General features: G+C 38.2%; 1 pseudogene across 1 annotated transcript; it reads left to right on the top strand.

Moving 5' to 3' along the window:
- Positions 1-555: 555 nt before the first annotated feature.
- Positions 556-9980, top strand: LOC143602530 (cation/H(+) antiporter 17 pseudogene; annotated as a pseudogene). Its single transcript, XR_013147861.1, has 3 exons — positions 556-1030; positions 1318-1410; positions 9611-9980. The product of XR_013147861.1 is annotated as a cation/H(+) antiporter 17 pseudogene (transcript).
- The last annotated feature ends 223 nt before the right edge of the window (positions 9981-10203 follow it).

The following is a 10203-nucleotide window of genomic DNA, read 5'->3' as shown; positions in this document are numbered from 1 at the left end:
AAAGAAGAGCGTTTGGAGTTGTATAATCGCGTATGAAATAAACGTTTAGAGCGTTTGGAGTTGTATAATCAAGTGTGATCTAACCAATACCCAACCTAAACTATATATAGATGTTTGTGGGGGTAAAATGGTAAAAAAACAAAAAAAAAACGGCTAAAAAACGGTCAAAAAAAAAAAAAACGGCTATAAAGCCGTTTGGTAACGTTCGAAAACCGGTTTAACCGGTTAACCGGTTATTAAAAAACCGGTTAACCGGTTTTTTTTATAACGGTAATAAACCGGTTATTTTAAAAACCGGTTAACCGGTTTTTTAATAACCGGTTATTAAAAAAAACCGGTTATAAAAAAAACCGGTTATAAAACCGGTTTTGGCTCCAAAACGTATAACCGATACGTAAACCGGTTACGTAAACCGGTCAAACCGGTTTTTAAAAAAACCGGTTTTTAAAAAACCGGTTTCCGGTTGAACCGGCCAAACCGGTTCCGTAACCGGTTTTTTTGAACACCTCTACCAGTGAGTAGATCCACGTTTCTTCAACAAGCCCGCGAAAAAGCCCTCAAAGTCGGAATACAAACACCGAACAATTTAACGAAAGGGGTTCGCAACGGGCCCATTTCGTATGTTTTTCACTTTCCATGGAATAAGAAACCTAACAACAATAATTAACTTGATCGAAGCCTCGCGTGGGACCGGGAAGAAGGAAACGCTTACGGTCCACGCAATGCACCTTATGGAGTTCAGCAAGCGGTCTTCGGCTATACTCATGGTTCACAAGGCGAGGAAAAACGGGTCCCCATTTTGGAAGAAAAATTCGCAGGCCGATTCGGATCAGATCGTGGTGGCATTCGAGACGTTTGAGCAGCTGAGCAAGGTCTCGATCCGACCCACAACCGCCATTTTGGCTATTTCGAGTATGCACGAGGATATATGTAACGGGGCCAAGAGTAGGAGAGCGGCCATGATTATTCTCCCGTTTCATAAGCATTTGAGACTCGATGGCCATCTCGAGATGACCCGAGCTGAATACAGGTATGTTAAAATGTTAACGGGCTCGTTAAGTTTAAAAGAGTTTGATCCGTAAACGTTATTTATAATAACGTTTGCAAAGCTAAGTGAGTTCATTAATCAAAAATATGATAATAATGTTTTCCGGTTCATAGTTTTAACCCATTTTTGTTGTACAAATGTGTTAATGCAATCATATAATAATTTAAAGTTGTTTTCACTAATACATAAAAATGTTACTGGATAATAAAGGTGAGTTTATATAAATAGGGTGTTGCTAAATTATTTTTCTTTGTTTTTTTTAATTGCAGGCATGTTAACCGAAAGGTTTTAGAGCACGCCCCGTGTTCGGTTAGTATCTTAGTGGACCGCGGGTTTGGTGGGAGTTCACATGGTTGGACTCGGTCTGCCCAAGACACATATCATTATTGATGTGGCTAGTACGTTATAATCCAAGTTGGGTCATACCCAATAACAAGCTAGACAAACACCAATAATATTTGTTTATATATGATATGATCATAACAAACAAATATTAACACTTGAGTTATTTGGAAAGGGGTTTCTAAATACATTGTACTTGTGAAATAAATAAATCATATGGATGATTTATACTTTGAGAGAGAGCATTCCATTGTGTTATTTAAGATGGTTAAATAACAATATGTGAATAATGGTTACCAAGCATGTTACCTATATTGTGTTATATTTATTTTGGGAAATAACACAATGTGAGTTTTATGATATAAAACTTATTTAAAGACAAAAATATATATAAAATTTGAAATGGGTGAGAGGGTGGCCGCCCCCTTACTCTCTTACACCTTTTATTTTATATTATTATGTTTTCTTTAGTGGAGACATGCATTGGATGTGAGTGGGTGTCATGGGTGGTGCTTCCATTAACTCCCTAACTCTCTTTCATTCATTCTTACAATTTTTTTTGCAAATAACAAAACATTCCTCTCTTCCTTTTCTCTCCCATTTTCGGCCACAAGGAAGAACATCAAGGAGGAGTTGGTTTTTCAAGTGAATCCTAGCTAAACAAAGGTGTATTGTCGGAGGCTTGGAGTATGCTAGCTTGAGGAGCTTCCATATTCAAGTTCTTGCCTTTCAATCATTCTTTCTTCACCCGGTTTTTGGTTTACTTGAAAGGTAGTTTAACATGCATGAACTTATAGTGACATGCATGTGTTTGATAGTATGTATTTCGTATATGGATCCGAGTTTGGGTTTTGCATGTATAAAATTGGTTTTATACACTATAAACTAACAAGATTTAAAACATTTATCCGCTGCGTTTTTGGTAAAAGTAAGGTTTTATCACTTTGATAATCTTGTTAAAACCCAACAATGGCATCAAGAACCGCTTATACGGATGCATGCTTCATTAAACCCGAAAATTTTCGGGTTTATGGTGGGATTTTACCATTTGGCGAAAATTTTAGAGGTTTTGGTTACCCCATGGTTTTTCAAGGTTATGCTTTACATGCATGTGGTAATCTTGAAAAACTAAGTCATTTGGATGATTGATTGTGTTGTTTGGACAAAAACCCGAAACTTTCGGTTTGGTTGTTTTTTGGGCCGAAAGTTTGAGGGAAAAAGGGGAACCATATTGGTCTTGTATTATTGCACATTTGGATGTGTGTTGGATGTTCATAACCTAGCCATGGCCTTGTGTTTGGTTGAATGATTGTGTTGATGTGTTTGTTTATTCAAGTGGTTGTTTGTTCATTCGATATGGTTGTAATATTTATTTGGGTTTGTAATCTATTTATTCATTCATTTGGTTTGTAATAATAAGTAGATTAGATGCATTTTTTTTACTAGAAAAATGTATTAGGACATATTTTGTAAAAGAAAATGCAAGGATAGAAGCCCAAATAAAGAGGAGGCCATAACACGGGGGTGAACACTTGGAGCATTTGGATGTGGGAGTTCACCGACACAAGATTATGTCCTTTCGGGTCCCTTAAGAAAGACCTTTTTGACACACTTATCTTCGGTCAACAAGTGTAGTCAACATTAGGAGGCTATGGTTATGAACTTGTGGTTGTATGTTTTATGCTTGCATGGTTGATTTTCTTTTGTTTGTGTTATTGCAATATGGTTTGCTAACTACTTAAAATCAACAACTAGCATAAAATTGGTTCCTTAGAAATCGTTAGGTAATAAAAATTGGTTTTATTAAAGTATAATGATTTCATAATAAAATGGGTTTTATTAATAGGAATTTTGAAAATGGGTTTTTCAACTTAATACCATACATTTGAATGCATGCAAATGAAAGGTACATAAACGCTTTTCCAATCTAGAATTTAGAAAACTAAAATCTCTTTTATAAAATAAGTCGAACACCATCCTTTTATACAACACTCGAATCACTTGGGAACTCGATATGGGATAAAGGTCACCTAACCATGTTGGAGGAAACTTGGGAGTTTGAGGTGGGTTTACCATATAAGTGGGATAAAGGTCACCTAACCACTTATATATGTAAACTCACACGTGTGTATAAGTAGGACGACTTAAATTGGAAACCATGTGAATAGGGTCACCGAAGCATGGTATACAATGGTGTTGATGGGATTAAACATGCCAACTAAACATAAGATGTTTAACCGATCCCATAAAACTAGAAGTTGTAAAAGGTTGCAATTGTCAAACGTTGACTACCTTGTTAATTTAAATAGTAGGATAAAGGTCACCTAACTACTATTTGAATGTAACGTTGGGTTCTAGATTTTAATCATTAATTGTCTAGGAGACATAAAGGGTATTAACGATTAAAATTAATTATTGATATCGAAAATACTAAAATTGAGCTTTGTTATATTTGTAGATGGCCGCAATCAACAATCCACCTAACGTTATTATTCCACCCGTTAACAACCTATCACTAAGATCTATTCTCGATAAGGATCGTCTAAACTATACAAACTTTATGGATTGGTATCGAAACTTGAGAATCGTTCTCAAGCAAGAAAAGAAATATTACGTGATAGACGAGCCTATTCCCGAAGAACCTAGCATTGACGATGCCGATAACTATAACAATTGGGTAAAGCACAATGAGGATTCCGTGCAAGTTTCTTGCCTCATGTTGGGAACTATGATTCCCGAAATTCAAAAGGATTTTGAACTTCATGGGGCATACGACATGATCACCCAACTTAAGGAAATGTTCCTTACACAAGCTAGGGTGGAACGCTTCGAAACGGTTCGAGCGCTTCATGCATGTCGTATGGAAGAAACCCAATCCGTTTCCTCCTATGTGCTTAAGATGAAAAGCCACATTGATCGTCTCGAGCGCCTTAATTGCCGCGTCTCAAACGAGTTAGCCACAGATTTGATCCTAAATGGGCTAACCAAGAAATTTGAGACTTTTGTTATGAATTATATCATGAATGGGTGGGACAAGAGCATTGGTGAGCTTCATGCAATGCTCAAGACGGCCGAGACGGGAATGGGTAAAAAGGTTTTACCCGTTCTCACGATCAATGAGGGAAGCAACAGGAAGATGCATCACCCGGAACCTAAGGCAAAGGTTGCCAAAAGTAAGGGACAATTCATGGCTAAGTTCAAGGGAAAGGCGAAAGCGGGACCACCCAAACCAAAAGAAAAGAAGCCAAAGGTTTGCACGGAGGATCCGTGTTTTGGATGTGGGGAGATAGGGCATTGGATGAGGAATTGTCCAACCTATCTAAAAGAGTTGAAAGCTAAGAGGGATGTGGGGCAAACCTCGGGTACAACTTTCATGATTCCTGTTGATCTTAATATTATTTCCTCTAACACATGGGTATTGGATACCGGATGTGGAACTCATATTTGCAATTTGTTGCAGGGGTTCAAAGGAAATGAAGGATTCAAGAAGGGAGATATTAGTCTCTTCATGGGCAACGGAGCAAAGGTTGTTGTCGAAGCCCGAGGGGACTACATTTTGAAGCTTCCAAATGGTTTGGAAGTTATTTTAAATAATGTTTTGTATGCTCCTAGTTTGACTAGGAATATTATCTCCGTTTCCTTGTTAAGACAATATGGTTATGATTTTAAGTTTATGGATGATTGTATTTATGTTTTCATAAATGATGTATTTTATTTTAAAGCAATGCCATCTAATGGCATTTGATGAATTAGTTCATGATAACACATCTTATGATAACATGTTGTACCAATCAAGCACCAAAAGACTCAAAATGGATTTGAGTAAGACTTATCTTTGGCATTGTCGTATTGGTCACATAAACAAAGATCGCATACATACACTTCAAAAGAATGGTCTTTTGGAATCAAGCGATGATTCATTCGATAAATGCGAGTCTTGTATATTAGGAAAGATGACCGAGGACCCCTTTAGTGGAACAAACCAAAGGGCAAAAGACTTATTAGGTATCATACATTCGGATGTATGTGGTCCTTTTAAGGCAAGGACAAGGAATGGTGAAAGAGACTTCATTACCTTTATTGACGACTATAGTCGTTATGGGTATATGTACTTGTTAAGACACAAAGATGAAGCTTTTGAAATGTTCAAAATCTTCCAAAATGAAGTACAAAATCAACTCGATAAAACCATCAAAGTACTTCGTTCGGATAGAGGAGGTGAATACCTAAGTGATGCTTTCCAAGATCATCTTAGAAGTTGTGGGATTATCTCACAACTTACTCCACCGGGAACACCACAACATAATGGTGTGTCCGAGAGGAGAAATCGAACTCTATTAGATATGGTTCGATCTATGATGGCTAGAAGCACATTGCCTCTATCATTTTGGGGTTTCGCTTTGCTCTCCGCGGCCCGTATTCTAAATATGGCCCCAACCAAGAAAGTGGACAAGACACCTTTTGAAATATGGAATGGAAGGGCTCCATCATTAACATATTTAAAGGTATGGGGTTGTGAGGCTTATGTCAAGAACAACACCCAAAACAAACTTGAAAGTCGGTCCACTAAGTGTGTCTTTGTAGGATATCCCAAGGACTCCATGGGATATTATTTCTACAACCCAACCGAGCAAAAAGTGTTCGTTGCTCGAAAGGCCGAGTTCTTGGAAACTAAGTTCCTTATGGAAGGTACTAGTAGAACAGTGGAACTCGAGGAGGATCGAGAACCACAAGCCGATACACGTTTGGTTAACACTAGCAATCAACAAGAGGTTGTTGAGAATGATGAAATGGTTGATCAAAACACACTAAACGTTCGCAAATCCGGTAGAATTAGACATCCACCCGAAAGATATGGATTTTTCATGGATGGATGTTATGTGGTAGATTCGGATGAACCCACCACATACCGTGATGCAATTTCACAATCCGATTGTGACAAATGGCTTGAAGCCATGAACGTAGAGATGCAATCCATGCATGACAACCAAGTATGGGATTTGGTTGTACCACCTCTTAATTCCAAACCGGTTGGAAGTAAGTGGGTTTTCAAGAAGAAAACCGATGTGCATGGAAACTTGGATACTTATAAAGCAAGACTTGTAGCAAAAGGTTTCACTCAAACTCAAGGGGTTGACTATGATGAAACTTTTTCTCCCGTAGCAATGCTAAAGTCTATTAGGATATTGTTTGCCATAGCCGCACATTATGACTATGAGATATGGCAAATGGATGTCAAAACCGCTTTTCTAAATGGGCATCTTGAGGAAGATGTCTATATGGTTCAACCCGAAGGTTTTGTCGATCCACAACATCCTAACAAAGTATGCAAGTTAAAGAAATCAATCTATGGATTGAAACAAGCATCTATTAGTTGGAATAACCGTTTTGATGAAGAAGTTAAGAAATTTGGATTCATCAAAAATGGTGATGAAGCTTGTGTGTATAAGAAAGCTAGTGGGAGCATCATTACTTTCTTAGTATTGTATGTTAATGACATACTACTATTTGGGAATGACATTCCAACCATGGAAAGTGTAAAAGCATGGCTTGGAAGTTGTTTTTCCATCAAAGATCTTGGTGAAGCCGCCTATATTTTGGGGATAAAGATCTATAGGGATAGATCAAGGCGGTTGATAGGTTTAAACCAAAGTGCATACATTGACAAAATCCTGAAAAGGTTCAAGATGGAGAACTCTAAGAGAGGTTTGGTACCTATTCAAAGAGGAACGATATTGAGTGCGTCTCAATGTCCAAGCTCAAAGTAAGAGCAAGATAAAATGAATGGGATCCCATACGCATCGGCTATTGGATCCATCATGTATGCAATGGTATGCACTAGACCGGACGTGTCATGCGCTTTAAGCATGACAAGTAGATTCCAACATAATCCGGGAAGTAGCCATTGGATGGCGGTCAAGAGTATACTGAAATACCTTAGAAGGACTAAGGATATGTTTCTAATATACGGTTCGGGTGAGGAGTAACTCGTCGTAAAAGGTTACACGGATGCGAGTTTCCAAACCGATCGAGATGATTCTCGATCACAATCGGGATATGTTTTCGTTATGAATGGTGGAGCAGTCTCTTGGAAGAGCTCGAAACAAGATGTGGTAGCTTTGTCCACCACAGAATCGGAATACATTGCCACCCCATTGGCAGCTCAAGAAGCTGCGTGGATTAGGAAATTCATTGTCGACCTAGGGGTGGTCCGTACCATTCAGGACCCTCTAGAAATCTTTTGTGACAACGAGGGTGCGATTGCTCAAATCAAGGAACCTCGTGCTCATCAAAAGACGAGGCACATTGAGCCGAGATTCAACTACATAAGGGATGAAGTTGAGAAAGGAAAGATATGTATTCGCAAAGTTCACACCGATGCGGATCCACTCACGAAGCTCCTTGAAAGGCCAAAGCATGAAGGTCACACTTGTGCCTTAGGACTTCGATATTCTAGTGATCGGATATGATCTAATTTTGTATTTGGATATCGGAACAATTGTTATTTTCACTCATTCATATGATTATGGTTTATTATTATGACATTTTGAGTTACGTTCCATTTTAGTATGTTTAAATCCATGAATAAGTTAATTATTCTAAATGTCCGTAGTCGCTCATAATTGTGGGAACAAGTATGAAGGTAAGACTATTATGAACTTGGATTGGTAGATATTCATAAGGTATGAATATAGAGCAAAAGGTTGCTATCAAGGTTTATAGATATTTATGGGATATAAATATTGGACTGACCCGCTCTCAAATGTTACTACATGGAATCTTTCTGATTGATCTAATATGAGTAAAAGGCGAATATCATAGTATCCTCCGACCTGAGATACATATTGGGTCTTGATATTCACCAACTATTATACTTTGACTTAGTTCTTCACTGCTCTGAAACATGACAGTACATAGGTCTAAGATCAGGTATAGTACAAGGTGATTGTGAGAGACGTATGTAGTCAAGAGGGGATTTGTCCCTCTTATTCGTTGGGAGTAAGATGTCTAAGGCCTGCTAAGTTAAATCAACAGAGAATGATCACTCTTTGTCTCTGGATTTGACATGACATCCGTGGCAAAAGGATAAATGATAGATTCACCTAAATCATTTCAAGGGACTTGAAGGGGATGATGTTATTGAATGGCACTTCGTCATGCGTATTAAGGGTAGTAAACCGTAGTTAGGCGGTATTTGCTACTTGCATCAATCTTCTATGTATCTTGTGCAAGTGGGAGATTGTTGGACTCGGTCTGCCCAAGACATATATCATTATTGATGTGGCTAGTACGTTATAATCCAAGTCGGGTCATACCCAATAACAAGCTAGACAAACACCAATAATATTTGTTTATATATGATATGATCATAACAAACAAATATTAACACTTGAGTTATTTGGAAAGGGGTTTCTAAATACATTGTACTTGTGAAATAAATTAATCATATGGATGATTTATACTTTGAGAGAGAGCATTCCATAGTGTTATTTAATATGGTTAAATAAAAATATGTGAATAATGGTTACCAAGCATGTTACCTATATTGTGTTATATTTATTTTGGGAAATAACACAATGTAAGTTTTATGATATAAAACTTATTTAAAGACAAAAATATATATATAAAATTTGAAATGGGTGAGAGGGTGGCCGCCCCCCTTACTCTCTTACACCTTTTATTTTATATTATTATGTTTTCTTTAGTTGAGATATGCATTGGATGTGAGTGGGTGCCATGGGTGGTGCTTCCATTAAGTCCCTAACTCTCTTTCATTCATTCTTACAATTTTTTTTGCAAGTAACAAAACATTCATCTCTTCCTTTTCTCTCCCATTTTCAGCCACAAGGAAGAACATCAAGGAGGAGTTGGTTTTTCAAGTGAATCCTAGCTAAACAAAGGTGTATTGTCGGAGGCTTGGGGTATGCTAGCTTGAGAAGCTTCCATATTCAAGTTCTTGCCTTTCAATCACTCTTTCTTCACCCGGTTTTTGGTTTACTTGAAAGGTAGTTTAACATGCATGAACTTATAGTGACATGCATGTGTTTGATAGTATGTATTTCGTATATGGATCCGGGTTTGGGTTTTGCATTTATAAAATTGGTTTTATACACTATAAACTAACAAGATTTAAAACATTTATCCGCTGCGTTTTTGGTAAAAGTAAGGTTTTATCACTTTGATAATCTTGTTAAAACCCAACACACATGTTTCCGCGAGCAACGTTGACTCGCTCGTGGCGGTTTTGTTCTTTGGTGGTCATGAGGACCACGAGGCGTTAGCTTATGGGGCCCGTATGGCTGAGCACCCCGGGATCAATCTAGTCATGGTCTGGTTTGTTCTAGACCGTGATGTAGCCCACCCAGACTCGGTTAGTGTCGATATCGATGGACGGGGCAGCATCAAAGCCGTGTCGATGGATGATGACGTCATTGCTGAATTTAAGGAACAGTTATTAAAGGGTAGTACAAACAAATATGTGGAGAGAGTGGTTAAGAATTCAGCCGAGGTGATTGAGGCGGTTCGTGAACATAGCCGGTGCAACTTGATATTAGTCGGGAGGATGCCCGAGGGCGAGCTGGTGGCGTAATTGAAGAAAAGAAGTAAGTGCCCCGAGATGGGGCCTGTCGGGAACCTTTTGATCTCGCCTGAGATGAATATATCGGCTTCGGTGTTGGTGGTCCAACAATACCATACTAATATTTCAATGCATTCTCTAGCTTCTTTGAAAGAGGATGAAGTCACCACTGATTAATATGACTTCAATTAACATCTGTTTTTATCTTGACCGGCCCGGTCTGCTGTATAACTAT

The sequence above is a fragment of the Bidens hawaiensis genome, unplaced genomic scaffold (genome assembly GCF_021521415.1).
Source record: "Bidens hawaiensis isolate Kalapana, Puna unplaced genomic scaffold, B.hawaiensis_p1.1 tig00059089_1, whole genome shotgun sequence".
NCBI lineage: Eukaryota > Viridiplantae > Streptophyta > Magnoliopsida > Asterales > Asteraceae > Bidens > Bidens hawaiensis.
This window is presented reverse-complemented; position numbering and strand designations above follow the sequence as displayed.